The following is a 15,488-nucleotide window of genomic DNA, read 5'->3' on the forward strand; positions in this document are numbered from 1 at the left end:
AATTACAGGTCTTACAGCTCGGATGCTGACGTCTTTTCAGCCGTACTGTGGGCCCGGCATTATGAGCGCGCTCGGCGCTGTACGGGTGTGAATAGCGAGGCCATGGGAGCTCGGAGACGGGACACTGACTCACGGCACCCCCGTCTGCCGTGTTTCTACACCACTGGAGCTTCTTTCTTCCTTCTGGCGCCCCTGTCTATAGTCTCTACCAGACCTGGAATATTTTACCACAGCATAGCCTCTATCAGGCTCTTTAGGGCTCTTTAAAAATATTAAAATTTGGGTAAGTAGACTGAATAGTATGGCACAAGAATTAGCCGACTAGATGGTACAATTCGCAACTACTAGCAGGCAAACTCATCTGGCATGCTAGTCAGTCTATTTGGCTAATTTCTATAATTTTAAGAAAATATCAGGTCTGATTTTATCGTACTAATGAAGGTGAACTATTAGAAACCATTGAAACTGATGCACTGATGACAGAAAAGTCAAAGGTTTAACCCATAAGACCTGCAAAGGAGGCTAGTCAACACGAAGAAAAACCCCTACTCCCAATCTGTGTAAAGTTTAGATTTATGAAACTGCTTTGCGATTTGGCCTAACGTAAGAATAATACAGTGGCGATCAACCCCCGAATTCACGGCTCACACAATAGAAGGGATAAAGTCGATGGGGATATAGAGCTACCCTCCGTAGCAGGCTTATAGAACTGGGGGTTTTGTGGTCTTCGGCTGTTTTCTGATTAGCCCAGTTCTAAAAAACGGGGGTAATTCAACCAGGCTATGTTGTCTATTTTCAATCAGAAAATAGCACATAAAAGCTCCCAAAGACCCTGAAGACCCCCAGTTTTGGCATGCTATGGAGGCTAATATAGAGCACTGTGTGGAGAGCGCCACGCTCCATAGAACACCGTGGAACAACAAGGAACAAGAGGCGCATGTTTGCTTACCGATCTCTTGCTTGCCTAACGGCTGTTGTCACAAAAGAATGGGCGAATGCCGGATTACTTCACCACGGCCCAGAAAGGCCAGAGGATTGTTGAAGTGTTGGCAACAGGATTTCGACTGAGAAAAGAACTGTGGCTGATTGTTTATATAGAAAAAACAAACCTGAACAGATTATATGATGTGCAATGGAAACGTTTAAACGTCGCTGCGTGGTTACTTTTTTTGACAGATCTTTCACTGTAAACTTGGAATTATTAGCCCAGACAAAATGACTTGATTTTTTCCTCATTTGCAATAATTCAATGGCAACATCACTCTTTTGCGTGTCACCTCTTACATGTAAGTGATGATGGTCGGGCACCCAGGATAGCCCTGGAGTCGAGGAGCTGGCCTGTATACAGGCCCTGGCAGCAGTCTGGCACCTAGGCTAGCCCTGGAGCCGAGGAGCTATACTGGCCTTGGCAATAGTCTGGCACCCAGGCTAGCCTGTACACTGGACCTGGCAACAGTCTGGCACCCAGACTAGTTTTGGAGCAGAAATATATGTAGGGTTGCCACGGAGATATATGTAGGGTTGCTGGAGCTTCTATTGCGTGCGATCTACGTTTGATCAGAAAATACCCCCCCCCAAAAAAAAAACGACCGATCCGGGAACGCCTGAAAAGGAGGCTAAGTATAGCCCTGGCCGCGGCAGTCTGGCACCCAGGCTAGCCTTAAAGCGAGGAGTTATCACTGGAAGCAGCCTGGTACCCAGTCTAACTCTCACCCCCATCTGCCTGTCTCCGAGGTCGCGGGTGTACCCGGTGGCGTTGCCCTGCGGTTCCAGGACAAGTCGCCTGCTCAGTGTCAGCTTTACCCTCACTGCCACTGCCTCTCAACGAGCCTCGGAGCGGGCGCAGCTGCGCATTTCCGTCTCGTAAACGGTCGTTGCCATTTGAAATGGTCGATGCCATGTCGCTTACTGCTCGATGCCATATCCGAGCGTATCACAACTCTTTTTGAGGTCCAAAAACGTAGAAAACGTATAAAAAGCTACATTTGAATTGCAAATGTAAGAAACATGAGGAGGAACGGGTCAGGATTCAAGAAACAACTGAGCTGAGAACAGACGAAGTGAAACAGATGAAGGGGCAAGTTCCAACTCTCTACCGGCAGAGATTATAGCCTCTACCAGACGCCCGCGAAGCCTCCGAAGCCTGGTAGAGGCTAGTTCCTGTTGACGAAGACCATCACTGCCACTGCCTCTTACCGCTGGAACGGTCGCAGCTGGCGCGGCATGTCTTTGGGCAGGCGGGAACATCTGGCCACTACCTCCGGAACACGGCAGATAAACAACCCGACTGTTTACTCCGCAGTCTTTGTGCGCCATCATGAGTTAGTGGGTACAGGTGCGGACCGAGATACCAGGAGGAAGGCAGGATGTATTCAGAACGTTGTTTTATCCAGTACCAAGCTCAAGCACGGTCCTGGATAGTCCACACGTACTAGTCCAAAACCATGTTTTATCCAGTACCATGCGGACTCAGAGATACCAGCAGGAATTTGGAAGGCCCGATGTAGTCAGAAACTTCGGTTTTATCGAGTACCATGCTCAGGCACAGTTCTACACATATCAAGAACCTTGTTTCTTTGTGCGCCATCATGAGTTAGTGGGTACAGGTGCGGCCCAAGATACCAGCAGGAAGGCAGGATGTATTCAGAACCTTGTTTTATCCAGTGCCAAGCTTAGGGACAGTTCGATTCTAGTTCTGGATAGTCCACACGTATCTAGAACCTTGTTTTATCCGGTACCAAGCTTAGGAACGGTTCTGGATAGTCCACACGTCTCCCGAACCTTGTTTCTTTGTGCGCTATCATGAGTTAGTGGGTACAGGTGCGGACCCCGAGATACCGGCAGGAATTTGGAAGGCCTGATGTAGTCAGAAACTTGTTTCATCCAGTACCAAGCCTAGGAACGGTTCTGGATGGTCCACCCGTATCCAGAACCGCGTCCGTTGCAAACACATGTTCTTGGATTCCCAGAGACTATCCAGAACCGTGCCTGATCCTAACCCTAACCCATTCAGGCATAGAACTGGGTAGGCACGGTTCTGAATACAATAGAGACTATCCAGAACCGTACCTGATCCTAACCCGAAACCCATTCAGGCATAGAATCATGCTGGTTCAGTCCTCCGTAAAACAGACAAACAAACAAACAAACAAACAAACAAACAAACAAACTGTCTCTTTCTTTTCATCCTACCTTCATTCCCTTTTCTGTCAATGAAGACTCCCTCAAAAAATTCCAAGAAATCGCACAGACCAGCTTCAACATCTGTATTGACGATAGAACCAATGAACCTCATGTGCTTTGTACTACGTGCATGGCCAGCGTCAGTCAAATCGTTTTTCAGAAAAGAGGAAAACGCCTGCATTCCTGCGATGCCTTCACGATTAAGCTCGTTCAGCGGTGAGTTGATGTCGGCAGTTCTTTTCATGTCTGTGGGAACAGATCCCTGACTTCTTTTCGCAACGCACGTTTTTATTTTAGGCCACAGCAAGTGATTTTTATGGATCAGCGTGCGCGTTGATTTTCGCCTGAATTTGGGGAACAAAAAAGAAATTTGGTTGCCTTCTGACAGTAGTCAACATGCCGAAAAATGGACAAAGATCTGTTGCCATGCCGGAAGGTGGATGGCAGATAACTATGAAGGGAGGAGACAAGAAAAGGCTCTGATTTAATGTTTTGTTTCTTACTTTGATGCAGTAATATGTGATGCTGGCTGTATATATGTGATGTTCCCACTGAATCAAAACCATTTGTACAATGATTGAGTCAACATTTTAAAATGTAGGAACCTTGTTTTTTTCGGCCCGCCTTGTTTTTTTTTCGCCCGCTCGCATTAGATTTGGAGTCTGCGGAGGATGTCATCCGTAAAATTTACTTGCTGTGGCCTAAGCTTATCAGGAGCGTGTGACGTCACCGCACCTGTTGGGGGAGACGAATGATGTGATGACCGAATCGCGAGCTAGCTTCAGTCTGTTCTCTCTCGTCGGGATCTGGGAGGAATTTAGCCTGTTTCGTCGATGAAAACCTCTCCACAGTTGTGAAACAGAAATACGCAATATTTCCTGTAACTTTGTGGTGCATTTAACTTGCACATATTTGTCTATATGGTTTGAATATTCTATTATAATACGTAAAGAAACACGACACATTTACCACTGAGAAAATTATTCGTAAAGATCAGATTTGTTTAGTGTCCTTTGATTAATTAAATGGTATTTCGTAAATTTTGCCAAATTATCTGTTTTCGTGTCGAAGACGAAAAAAAGTCTGTTCATGGCAGTATATGGCAACGGTGGCTTCAGAAGAACTCATGCGAATCGTAAATTTTTTTTCATCTTTTTTTCTTAAAAAAAGTCGATGGCGACCTAGTATTTTTCACCATGACGGCCAAGGTTTTTCGTAAATTTTGCCTAAATATCTGTTTTCGTGAAGACGAAAAATATCTATTTGGAATAATAGATGCCAAGTGTTACTACAGAAGAGCTCATGCGAATTGTTTTCTTCTTCATTTTCTAAAAGTCGATGGCGACCTGGTATATTTCAGCGTGACCGCGCGAGTGACGTGTGAGCGCGTGTGAGGAGTAGATATGCCGGGGTGTCACTACCGGTTACGGCTTAACTTGCGCAGACCAGCCGCTTAAAACGGCGAGCGGGATGGTGCGGACTTCGGGGGTAATGAACCGCTACTAACGCGGTCCCGGCGGTGTTCAGAGATACACGTATTACACGCACGCCGGCCTGAGAGATTACATCGGTGCAGAGAATAGCCTCTACCAGGCTTCGGGAAGCGGCTGGAAAGAGAAGAAGTTGGCCAAATAGAGAGAGATAAGATGCCAGGGGAGTTGGACCGCTAGAGAGTACTGTACTACAGTTTGATGCCAATAGTTTGTGCTTATGTGCTTTTCTCCTCTGGTCTTTCAGTCACTGACGAAAGGTATTGGATACTACCTGAAACGTCTGACCGTTTCTAAAATCATATCCAGTTGGTTGAGTTACTGCTTTTTGGCGTATCTTATTACCTGGATGTCTAACCTTCATCGACGCTAGAGAGTACAGTTTGCCGCATCCGCACCAACTCCCCTGGCATGTTATCTCTCTCTCTAGTTGGCCAATTTCTACTCTTTTCCACCGCCTCCCGAAGCCTGGTAGAGGCTACCTTAAGCTTGGCGGTTCCAGCTGGCGCATTTATCAAGTCGCTACAATAAGCCGCGCGGCACACAGCTCACTTTGATAACCCCATAACACAGCTCACACAGCCCGGCCCGTAAACAACTCCCAACCCGGCCCAACGCCTAAAAACAACCCGGGATCATTTAGCGGAGTTGTCACGAGGCTTCCGCGAGCTGGAAATAAAACAGGTGGACCGTAGCCTGGAGACCAGACGCTTCCAAGGGCCTCACAATGGCCTATACACAGGTTCCAGTTTTTAGGCTCCAGGGCCAACATGCTAGCCTGGGTACCAGACTGTTCCTAGGGCCCACACAGACCAGCTCCTCAGCTACAGGGCCAACGTGCTAGCCTAGATACCAGACTGCTTCCAGGGCTCTTCAAAGCCCGACCTCAGGTTCATCATCATTCTAGTCTGGTAGCCTGGATACCAGACGGTTCCAATGGCGTTCTAAGGGCCTGCACAGGCCCCAGTTTCTAGGCTTCAGGGCCATCAAGCTGGCCTGGGTACCAGACTGTTTCTAGGGCCCAGACTAGCCAGCTCCTTGGCAAACAAACAAACAAACAAACAGGGCCAATATATTATAGCCTGGACACCAGACTTTAGCTACACAGGCTCCAGTTCCTCAGCTCCAGGGCCATCATGCTAGCCTGGCTACCAGACTGTTTCCAAGACCTACACAGGACAGCTCCTCGGCTTCATAGCCAACATGCTACCCTGGATACCAGACTATTCCCAGGGCCCACAACAGCAATACATGAATGTAGCGCCGCATAACTTATTGCCAGACACAGCTATAGCTGAAAAATCTCTTCTAAGTAAGAGAAGCAAAGTTTGCGCATGAGAACTTTAATTTGATCCTATTTACCGCCCACATTTTCATCAGCTCCCATAAACCATGATGGACGACTTCTCCACACGACTCAGACAGCCCACATCGCACATTAATATTTCACGCTAACAGGTCCCAATCAATCTATAGTCTCGGTAAGGGGGCCTGCATGGGGGGGGGGGTCTCGGCAACGCTTTACGCTGTTTTGAGAGCTGTTTATGTATTACGCTGAATTCAGGAAACCTCTCGATTACGCTTTAGGATAAATTCCAAGTGGCTACAACGCATTACGTAGAAGTAAAAGTGTGGGTACGGTACGCTCTACGCAAAGTGCGCCAATTACGCTCTACTTTGAATTAGAGCGGTCCGTCTACGCTCTACGTAGAAGAAGATTCTTTATTGACACAACAAAAAATACAGTGACTTTTGTATGGTCTTCTACAACTAAAGATCTAACAAAGCTAAATACATGTGTGAATAACGTCATCTTACGTACAGAGTATATGTATGCGGTAACAATAAAGGTTTAACTATTCTCTAACATGTGGTTTGTAAGATTTAAAACGGGCGAATACGCTCTACGGAAAAGGACATGCGGGCCCCCACTAAGACAGACGCGGACGCAGGAAAAAGTCTCTCCATTATAACCCGTACCGAATCCTGTTCTCCGCGCGCGCGTGTGGTGCTCAGATAGCAGATGTGTATCACTTATGATCCAAATTCCTTTGGTCAGGGTTTTCAGCGGCTAACTCCCTTCGAATCCACTCAAAACAGCAAAAACAAGTAGAGGACGGTAGCCTGATGTGCAGGCGTTCTTGCGGCTAGCACTTCTGTATCTGTATAGCCGGTATAACCGCCTTTCGGCGTAACACACCAGCTTCGCAGGCACGCGGCGCTGCGGCAGCTGGCTAAATTTTAATTGTTTTCTACGAGCTTTCTTTTCTGAAGAGAGCTGTATATGATGCGGAGGGAGAGAGCGTATTCGGACCGCCTAGCGGCTTTCCTCTAAAGCACAGCCCCCCCCCCCAAAAAAAAACCCGCCGCGCTCTAGCCTCGCTCCAAGACTCACTACGCTGGCCTTATACAGGGAGAATATTTGCCAGGGGAGTTTGGCCGCCTTGTAGGTTTAACTGGCTTCGGAAGGAAAGAATCACTCAGCCTAAATTACTACTTCTACTACTACTACTAGTACTTCTTTTTGCCAAATGCTACGATCCTTATTCCCGTAGAAAGGCCTGGTGGAGGCTAGGCCGTGCTCATAGAGGGAAACTCTGCCCTCCCGAAAGCCTGCGTACGAGGCTAGAGGATGGGAAGCTGTGTAACCTGCACTCATTTTTCATCATAGAAAGACGCTGCACGCACGTTACATGTCGTAAATATTGCTTAACAATAGAGAAACGTGCCGAGACGCCCGCACTGTGGGGCCGGGCTGAAAACACATTCATCCCAGGCCAATAGAACTGTTTCTACGCTACAGACACATCAACCTACTGCATCAGGGCATTGTATAGCCTCCATAGCATGCCAAAACTGGGGGTTTGGGGGTCTTCAGGGTCTATGGGAGCTTTTATGTGCTATTTTCTGATTGCATATAGACAACATAGTCGGCCTGGTTGAATTACCCCCGATTTTTTTTAGAACTAGGCTAAACAGAAAACAGCCGAAGACCACCAAACCCCCAGTTCTATAAGCCTGCTACGGAGGCTAGACATTGTAGAGCTATTCCCTCTTGGCCTATGCGAAGGAGAAATCGCCTAGTTTTGCTAACGATGGTCCAAATGCTACAGCCCAATTCTACAATGTAGCTGATTCACCAGCAACTTGATGTTGGCTACCTTAACCCCCAAAGACAAGACAAAAAGACAAGCCCAGTTATCTGTTTAAGACCACTTTCTACTAGACTAGATTTCTTTTATAATTCTGCATTCATTATCGGAGTGACAGATATTAAAGTATGATTTATTCGAAACACAACAAAAACACAAAACGTTTTAGATGAATCGTTATTTATGTATGAAATACATGAAATTCGTTGAGAGATTAGTCAAATGTTTGGTCGTTCAGCGCGGTGGGGGGTGTTAGCAAAAGCGTACTCTTTGCTTGTTTGTTTATTTGTTTTTGTTTGTTTGTTTGAGTCTCTCTTCAACCACCCGATATCAGTAGCCCACTTCACCCCGCCTGGGAGACTTTTCCGTTACTATGGTGACACGACTTTGTTTTGTTTACTAGGAACGTTTACAAAACAAGCCGACAGATAGCAAACCCCTCTAACGTAGAATTCGTCAGATATTCCTTTTTGCTGTAGTTTTTATGCGCAAAAACGCAGCGTTTTGTCTAAAACAGAAGAAACACTTGTACAACGCTGGACCAGGCAAGTGGTGTCCCCCAAACCCAACCGAAAACACGACAGTTTGAATGGTACAACTGACTTCACACTATATAGAAGCAAGCAACTTTAAGGATTCGGCTTGGTCTTTTTTCAACATTTAGTAGTCTTTATCGTAGTGCAACTTTTTACCATGTGTTCGCCTCCATCGACAGCGTAGCCACAAGAAAGCACGCAGCATTAAAGAGAGAAAGGTAGAAAAGTACACTGCAGGAGGAATAAAGAAGTAAGAGGTAACGGCGCATTCAGGCATAGAGCTAGATAGGTACGGTTCTGGATATTCTACGCGTATCCTGGAGCAAATCTACGTTCTTGGATACGTGGAGATTATCCAGAACCGTGCCTGATCCTAACCCTAACCCTAACGCATAGAATTAGATGAAGCACGGTTCTGGATACGATAGGACTATCCAGAACCGTGCCTAACCCTATCCCATTCAGGCACAAAACTAGATAGGCATGGTTATGGATACGATAGGACTATCCAGAACCGTGCGTGCATGGGCCTAACCCTAACGCATAGAACTAGATGAAGCACGGTTACAGATACGAAAGGTACTGACCGGAGTCGCGCTCTCCCCTGGCCGGTACGGGACCTGTCCTCTCTCCTTGTGCCACCTGTTCGGTCTGGCTCCTCACACCTGCGTGTGTCGTTACTCACTAAACCTGCGGCAGCACCAGGATCACGCAAACCGGCGGCATGGCCAACACATGTGGACAACCTGCGTGTCAACAAGGCTGGAATTGTTCTCGGAAAGGCTTAAATGTACCTGTAGAGTCCCACCAGCACGTAGAAAGTCGCCGTTTTATTAACTGAAGCCGTGAAGGTATGGCGGGAACGCGGAATCTTTCACCTGATGTTGCCTTTGTTTGAAAGGCAAAAATGTTATGAAATGATTGTAAACGGCCGGTCTTCCGTGCGATCGCATGCGGCCCGGGGGATTTAGCCGTGTGTGCGGTGGGCCTACAACACATTGATCAGCGCTCGCCAAACATTCTCCACTCACAATTTCCAAGAACCTTATCGGTACAGAATGAAGCGTGGGGTGGGAGTTGTGGGAAAATCTCCACGCGTTAGATTCAAACCTAACGTCATTCTCACGCGAGGTTTTCTTCTTTGATAAGAAGAGAAAAAAAAGTTGAAGTTAGTTGAAACTTTCCAGATGTTGTTTAGCACGAATGTGAAGCAGCAGAGCCCACATATTGCGAGCATATGTGGGGGATACCGCGGACATATAGACACAGGTGTGAGCCGCATGCTGCAGAATCGTGCGCAATTAAAGTCCTGTTTTACAAGATTCTTCCCAACACGTGGCCAACACTTGCCGACTACAGGGCTATACAGACAAAATGTGGAAAGAACGTGCGCGACTCAGAACCAAGAGGTCCCGGGTTCGAGTCCTGACTTACCACCGATCTTGTGCCCTTGGGAAAGGCACTTAACACGACTTTCCCCACTAGACTCAAGTGAAAATGAGTATTGTCTGTCCAGTATTCGTGTGGGACACAACACCAGCAACAGCTGCCTCTGTTCTGCGTGTATTGCACTGTTGCAATTTCAATAAATCAAATCAAATCAAATCAAATGTAGAAAGAAGGAAGAGATATTCTATTGTCTCACGACTAAGATTTTTATAGACGTGGCCAACACTTGCCGACTGATATTCCTCTGCAGGGTTATACAGACAACATGTGGGAAGGTAGAAAAAGGTAGCCTCTACCAGGCTTCGGGAGGCGGCTGGAAAGAGTAGAAATTGACCAAATAGATAGAGAGATAGGGTGCGGCGAAATGTTCTCTCAACGGACAAACTCCCTTGGCATGCTTATTTCCCTATTTGGCCGATTTCTATTCTTTCCAGCCTCCTCCCGAAGCCTGGTAGAGGCTAGAAAAAGGAAGAGATATTCTATTGTCTCACGACTACAATGACCACACGAAAGTAATTCTGCTTAAAGATTTTTATAGACATCCCGAAACTTTTACTCAAATCGGTAGGCATGACGTTACTGCTATGAACTTAGTTATGAAAATTTATATTACCACATTTGTGGAAGGATTGACGTAACAGGTGACTATCACCCATTCAAAGATGTCAAACCTGAGACCAGACTGTAAGGTTTGAACCACTCAAATCGGGAAGGTCCCCTACTCGTTCCGATAAGTGTGGTGGGTTCTTTAACATGCTCGAGGTGTGGCTCTCCTCAAACACGGGACCTCCAGTTTTACGTCCTGTATGAGAGGACGTCCCTAACCGAAACTAGGTAGTGATTATTTCCACCTGAGTTAAGTGAGGAAATAGGTTTGAAGTGCGCTATTTCCCAAGGACACAACAATGAGGCCTGCCATGGATTCGAACCCAGGACCTTCAGATTCTGAGTCAACAACCCTATAAACCACAAGACCGCCTTTCCTTCCTTGCTAGCTAGCCTCTGCCAGGCTTCGGGAGGCGGCTGGAAAGAGTAGAAATCGGCCAAATAGAGAGATAGCATGCCAAGGGAGTTTGGTCGGCTAAATAGAAGAATTTGTCGCCTCCCGAAGCCTGGTAGAGGCTAGTTGCTAGGGCCTTGCTATAGCCGCTGATGCGCACTTCCCTCTCGGAGAAAGAGGCTGTTTATGGGGGAGTAACCTGTTTCTGTCAGCAGGTGAGGCTGTGTATGGGGGAGTCTGTCAGCAGGTGAGGCTGTGTATGGGGGAGTCTGTCAGCAGGTGAGGCTGTGTATGGGGGAGTCTGTCAGCAGGTGAGGCTGTTTAATGCGTCACGGGAGGGGCTGAATGTGAGGAATGTCAATTACCGTGCAGGAAATGGAACAAGCCGCAGCCGGTAGTGCCCCCCCCCCTCAGGCCTCGGGCAGGGCAGGAAATGGTCGGAAATGCCAAAACGTGGACTACTAAGTACCGACTACTAATAAGTATCTAATATCTAGCTCAGAAGTATCCAATACCAGCTCAGAAAGGAACAAGAAATAGTCATGACTTCAAATATCAGAGTTATCAGCCAAGAATTGAGGTGTTCAAAATGACTGATAAACTGGTGGACGTACCGACTACTAGTGCCTAATACCAGATCAGAAGAGAACAAGAAATATTCACGCCTTCAAATACCATGGTTATCAACCAAAAACGACTGATCAACTGGTGGACGTACCGAAATACCTAATGCCTGCCCAGAAAACAAAAAGTAAGAGCCAAGTACCAGAGTTATGGCTCTGAAACCTGGATTGAAAAAAAAATACAAAAGCTTAGTGACAAGAAGGCTGATGGGCGTATCAAAAGCGAAACGAAAGTGGAAGAAAAAAAAAAGACAAAAGAAAAAAAAAACTTCTCCGTTATACATCAGTTCTTATTTCTCGGTGATCAAATTCCCCAGTTTTTTTTTTCAGAACCCAAACCATGTTCAATCGATCACGTTCAATCCGGATAATTCGAACCGAACGCGCGTTCCATTTGGGGTCACCTGCGGTCATTTGCAGCAAACCCACAACGCACAGCAAGGCCCTTTTCTCCTCTGTGAATTTGTACATCGAGGTAAAAAATATATACATATGTCTTCAAAATGCCCAACGTCTGGAGTCATGTGGCGTAGCGGCAGAGTGCTCGACTCTGAACCAAGAGGTCCCGGGTTCGAGTCCTGACATGCCACCGATCTTGTGTCCTTGGGAAAGACACTTTACACGACTTTCCTCATTTCACTCAGCTGAAAATGAGTATTGTATTGTCCCCTGATTTGGTGGCGGCATTAATATAAATTGAAAAAAAACTTGAGTGTGCCGTCACCACGTCTTGTGATTAGATGTTGGAATATATAAAAAAAACATAGTCCAACCCGTGGTGTCTGATAACTAGACTAACAGATTGCCGGTTCTACTGACACACGACGTGCCACTGTGTAGCGCTGTCACGCCGCATCCGGACACATGCCTCGAATTTACGGAATTTACGGTTCTTTCACTAGCATTGTCAGCCCGTCGGTGTCTCTTCATAAATCCAGCCGTGTTTGGCCTTCCTCGGCTAGCCCGGTCTATAGCCTCCATAGCATGCCAAAAACTGCGGGTTTAGGGGTCTTTGGGAGCTTTTATGTGCTATTTTCTGATTGCATATAGACAACATAGTCGCCCTGGTTGAATTACCCCCGTTTTTAGAACGGAGGCTAATCAGAAAACAGCCGAAGACCACCAAACCCCCAGTTCTATAAGCCTGCTACGGAGGCTAACCGGTCCACCGGTCGCGCATGTCGGTCCGAAATGTTTGTAATTGTTCCAATTAGCCCTGATCTGGGTAGATACTGTTGTCAGCGGCAAAACGCGCCAAATCCGCGCTACAAAAGAGAGATGAAGTGAGATATCCGAGCGGATTTAGGAAGTGAAAAGAGCGGGCATACCTGCAGCGGTGTGGCGAGGTGTGCGGATTTGTGACCTCGGTAGCCTGCCCAATCATTAGCGAAGAGCCGCCCTCTCAGCTTAATCACCGTCCCACGATCGAAGCCCGTAGCAGCTACAGTCTATCTACAATCCGGCCGTTTTACACAGAAGCTGGATACAGGGACTTAACACCAGCAAAGCTGCCAACCTCTGCCTGAATGGGCGCCGGCTACGACAGAAGTCGTGAAGACACGTCCTCTGGAGGTACGGGGTTTGGGATAATGACTTCTCGGGATCTACAGGGGAAGCCTTAAAAGCCTTGCGGACAAGAGGCCGGCTTGACTTGTGTAGCCGGGGTTTGGGTGTCAGCCAGAGGCGGTGTTGTAGCTAACCCGCCCGGGGAGCACGTAGAACGCAGGTGGGGCTGCCGTGTCGACACTTGGTTCCGACAAGCGGCAAACCGACACAACCCAGAACCCTCCTCAACCTAAGGCCAACGACCGCCGTAACGCGTTACTCACTAACACTAACACGTACTCAGGATAATACAGACTTGACGCAAAGATACCTGCTTCTTTAGCTACTGTTTCTGTGAGTCTCGTTAAGTTTTACGACAGTAGATGTGGGTGGTCCTGCCTAGGAGAGGCCAGGTGCGCTCTGAGCTATCGCACACACGTCTGTCCCGTCCGCAACACCCTCTCACGTCCTGCCAGCCTGGCGTTATACAGCAGATACAGGACTTAAACTCACCTCGCTGACAGACGCTTGCTCCTGCGGTGTGGGAACCAACGGACTGCCGACCTTCTCCTCCCCTTCTCGAACACTCACCAAAGCCGCGACACGGTTTGAATTGACCCTAGGGGGGATGCAGCAATCATCCGGATACCCAATCCATCAACTATCCCTCCATCCTGAAGTGGCTCTTTTATTTCCCGCTCATTGGTTCGTTGTTCGGCTATTAGCAGCAGCTGATTTATAGTGTGGAGGTTTTTTGTCCGGTGTTTGTGAGGATGGCTGGAGGCGGCAGGTAGCGCCCTGCAGCTCCGCCCACCCTACTCACACACAGGTGAGTTTCCTCGTGACGCAACGGCCATCCTTCAGCTGTCCAAATAGAACCAACCTGTGCCCCAGATGACTCATACTCGTACGTACGGGGGGACGTTTTCTTCGGGTAGCCTCTACCAGGCCTCGGGAGGCGGCAGACAGAATAGAAGTTGACCAAAATGATAGATAACATGCCAGGAGAGTTCATTCGCTAATGCCTAGTACAGGAGTACAGTTTGCTGCTCCAGAATGTACTAACTAGTAGACCAACTCACACAGGTACGGGGGGATGTTGTCTTCAGGTAGCCTCTACTAGGCTTCGGAAGCGGATGGACAGAGGTAGCCTCCACCAGGCCTTTCTACGGGAACACGGATCGTAGAATTCGGCAAAAAAAGAGAGTAAAATGGGCCAAGGGAGTCCTGCCGCGGGGATGGGACGTTAAGTCAGAGCATGTTAAAGAACCCACCACACTTATCGGATAGAACAGAGGTCCTTCCCGGTGTGAGTGGTTCAAACCTTACAGTCTGGTCTCAGGTCTGACATCTTTGAAGAGGTGATAGTCACCTGTTATATCAATCCTTCCACAAATGTGGTAAATCTTAAAAATAAGACAGTCCTAGGTTTGCCATCGTAACTGTGACGAATAATCGAGGCACGATATTTCACATTCTACAGTACAGTAATCTCTTCCACCATTCTATAACTTTGCATTCTCTTCAGGAGAAACATTTAGTACCAACATGTCGTTGGTAATATATAGCTGCTTGGTACAACACTCGGTTTAGCAAAGTGAAACTGTATAGCGAATATTGGTCATTGTGTTTTACGGGTTGTCTATCAGTAGAATGTAAGTCATAAGACAGGCTTATGTTGTCGTTGTTACTTTCCCTTCGGGCAAGAATGTTCTTAAATGCTTCTGGGTAAAGCCTACGGAAAGATATTCTCTCAACCCCGAAACGAAAGCATAAAAACAACCTTAAGACTGAAGCGTCTGTATCAAACACCAGTAGGACTTCTCGGAGCCTATATATCGTTATGCAACCCAACTGCGTGCGACCGCCCAGTGCTGTGTTGGTTCTTCATGTCAGATACATATCTGTGCCTTAACAGTGTCTAAACTGTAACAGGTATTGTATCCAGAATCAGGGCCTATCTAGTTCTATTCCTGACTGGGTTAGAATCAGGCACGGTTCTGGATAGTCTCCGCTTGTCCAAGAACGCAGAGTTGCTCCATCCACGGTTCTGGATACGCGTGGACTATCTAGTATCTAGAACCGTACCCGAGCATGTCAGATATATATCTGTGCCTTAATAGTGTCTAAACTATAACAGGTATCGTATTCAAAATCAGGGCCTATCTAGGTCTATTCCTGAATGGGTTAGGATCAGGCACGGTTCTGGATAGTCTTCACGTATCCAAGAACGTAGATCTGCCCAAGCCACGGTTCTGGATACGCGGTGACTATCTAGTATCTAGAACTGTACCCGAGCATGCTTACGGTAAATCACTGTTCTGGACAACAATAAGAGTAAGGTGTACACACCTACCAGTTAACGTGTCCCCACAGTTCCTCAACTCTCAGTCCCTCCCTCACTCACTCCTAACGCAAAGGCGTCTTACATAATTCTACAGAAACGTCAGGTAGCGTGGCGGTGACTATCTAGTATCCAGAACTGTACCCGAGCATGCTTACGGTAAATC

General features: G+C 47.3%; 1 protein-coding gene across 4 annotated transcripts in view; it reads right to left on the bottom strand.

Moving 5' to 3' along the window:
* The window catches only part of LOC109481417 (bone morphogenetic protein 3-like), a 53,760-nt gene that overhangs the window by 35,906 nt on the left and 2,366 nt on the right, over nucleotides 1–15,488 (bottom strand). Inside the window, exon 1 of one of the 4 annotated variants that reach the window (XM_019783980.1) lies at nucleotides 13,492–13,555. The exons of 2 other annotated variants lie outside the window; for them this stretch is intronic. The gene's annotated coding sequence lies outside the window, so the exon portion shown is untranslated. Of the gene's footprint in view, nucleotides 1–12,761; nucleotides 12,977–13,491; nucleotides 13,556–15,488 lie in introns of those variants that run through there. One more of the 4 variants, XM_019783981.1, reaches the window with a different exon arrangement.

This window comes from Branchiostoma belcheri, unplaced genomic scaffold, assembly GCF_001625305.1.
Source record: "Branchiostoma belcheri isolate BF01 breed outbred unplaced genomic scaffold, Haploidv18h27 scaffold55, whole genome shotgun sequence".
Classification (NCBI taxonomy): domain Eukaryota; kingdom Metazoa; phylum Chordata; class Leptocardii; order Amphioxiformes; family Branchiostomatidae; genus Branchiostoma; species Branchiostoma belcheri.